The following is a 2401-nucleotide window of genomic DNA, read 5'->3' as shown; positions in this document are numbered from 1 at the left end:
CCCTGTGCGACACGCCTTAACCGACTTCAATTGGGACCAAAATTCATATGTGATATCTTCGACTATGATAGTACCGATTTCGGATATTAGATGAAAAAAAAAATTATTTTAATTTTTTGAGTCTCTATAGAGGAATCTGAGGTTTGACCCCTGTGCCGCACGCCTTAACCGACTCCAGTTGGGAGCAAAAATTATATGTGATTTCTTCGACTATAGTGGTATCGACGTAGGGGTGGAGGCTTAGGAAATCTGATGTAAAAATTTGCTTCCAACATTTAGGGGCCACCCTAATGTACATACATATTTATGTATTTGCGTACATATATAGAAATATAACTTAAATTAAAATTTTCTCTTTTTTTTGCAGACATCTGATTGTAATCCAATCAATCGCTTCTACACATTGTGTGCATACAAAAAGCCAATCGAAATAACTGAAGGTATGTAAGTAAATATGTAGTCTATATGTAAATTTAAATTTTCCCTAAATTCTTTAATGCCTTTGAATTTTATGCCGCAAATATATGTACATAGGTATGTATGTATGTGTTATGAGCAAATATTTCTCGCATCCAAACAAGAAAAAATAATAATGTTGTAAGGAAGTTAAAGGAGATGCGATATGCGATACACACACACACACATCCTTAACATTTTTGGCGCACTTAACAAGCAAAATATTTGTATTGCATATTTTTCGCCAGAAGAAATTTCACTTATGCTTAGCTTTGCAGAGTGTATGCAAAAAGAAAATATTTCCAGTTTAGTAATTTAAGCAATGTTTACAATGTAGATTTTTGCACTTAAAAATTTCAAGTTCGTCGAATGCCGTTTCACACTCAACGAAGAGATGCTGTGTGCCGATTTGGCTTTTGGTAAATAGCTGGAGTATGGTCTTAAACCACTCTGCTATAACTCAAACAGTTCTTTGACGTTGGACTTAAGCCTTTCGTACACACAGCACATTTGGCTGGATTGAGTAGATCACACTTAAATTCTAACCGGCGGGCATGCAATCGTTCCACTACATATATTCTGCATAAAAATGCTTACATTTTATCAGCTCCCTGCCAATGTACTTGAATATCTTAGCTCCGGCACCATTGTAGTTTTTTAGCCTCGAAATTGAAATCGAGATAGCCTCGAAACAGAACAGAAGCAATCAAGCAGGCAGAAGTTGCCTAACTGCGCCAAGTAAACCGCAAGCTTCTGCATAGACAGGAATTGATCCATATTTCTTGACACCTTGCCTCGCAAGAATTCGTAGTCGCTAGTAGGAAATTTTGTGGCATCATATACAGTGACGAGCAAAACTGTAACATGGTTTAACACTTTTTGTTTCAGCCACCGCTATATTTCCAAGTTCTAACGACTTTCATACTTTTGCTGTATATTCTTGTTGGTACATCCCTACTCCTTCTCTCATAATGATTTGAAGTCAATACAACAACAATAAAAAAAACAGAAGACAAAAATGTAAATTAAGGCATATGTTACAGTTTTGCACTCATATATTTTTAAGAGCTTTTTAACAATTTTCACGAAAAAAAGAACTACTAACACAATGTTCAGTACTCTTTTGCTTGTTTCAGTTCCTGGATGCGATTTGGCATACCTTATTTGTATCTCTGTAAAAATTCTGGAGGTATATCCTTAGTTTGCTTTCACAGCTCATGTACTCGATTTTACGGACTTAGACACTTAGTAAGCTGTGCTTTTAGTTGTTTTCGCAAATTCTCAATGAGATTCATATCCGTGGATTGTGGAGGTCATTTCATATTAGCAAATTTTCCTTTTTGTATCCAGGCTTTGTGAACATATGCAGTGTGTTTTGAGTGATTTTTCAGCAGAAACTCTCATTTTTTCGACTACATCTTGCAAATTTTGTTGAAATATGAACAGATACTGTTCCTTACGCATAATACGTACTAACGGACAAACAAAATTTTTTAAATACAACCCCAAACAATTAAGATCCTACCACTGTGATTCACAGTTTGCAGTACATGATGCGCTTTGGCTTAATTTGGGACTTTGATCCAATACCATGCCCGGCCATCTGATTGAAAGCGATTAATTTAGTCTTGTCAGACCAAATAACCTTCAATTGAAACTTAAAAATATGTTTTTTTATTGCATTCTGAACGGCCTATCATATCCCAATAGGCAAAGGTTCGGTTTTCGTGCGATACAGCGAAATGCTGCCACTCTCGCACATGTATTATGATCAAATTTGCTTTTTTCTTCTTTATGATGCCTTTGAGCTCAAATTGGCAATTCTTCGCCTCGCTGTCTATTGATTTGCATTAAAGTTTAATACCTTAAGCGCTTCTGTAATAGTGGCTGCATCGCTACTTGCTTCTAAGTTCACAAGATATCGTACCGTAATATTTTTTAATAG

The 2401-nt window shown here is 35.8% G+C and overlaps 1 long non-coding RNA gene across 1 annotated transcript in view; it reads left to right on the top strand.

Annotated features, from left to right (window-relative positions):
• LOC118747761 overlaps positions 1 to 440 on the top strand; it is a 117134-nt gene extending 116694 nt beyond the window's left edge. The window contains exon 3 of the long non-coding RNA XR_004993980.1: positions 368 to 440. This is a non-coding gene — a long non-coding RNA (uncharacterized LOC118747761). The remainder of the gene's footprint in view (positions 1 to 367) is intronic.
• Positions 441 to 2401: the final 1961 nt, after the last annotated feature.

This window comes from Rhagoletis pomonella, unplaced genomic scaffold (assembly GCF_013731165.1).
Source record: "Rhagoletis pomonella isolate Grant_MI unplaced genomic scaffold, Rhpom_1.0 Rhpom_scaffold_00012, whole genome shotgun sequence".
Classification (NCBI taxonomy): Eukaryota; Metazoa; Arthropoda; class Insecta; order Diptera; family Tephritidae; genus Rhagoletis; species Rhagoletis pomonella.
Note: the sequence above shows the minus strand (reverse complement) of the source record. Positions and strands in the feature narration are given on the sequence as shown.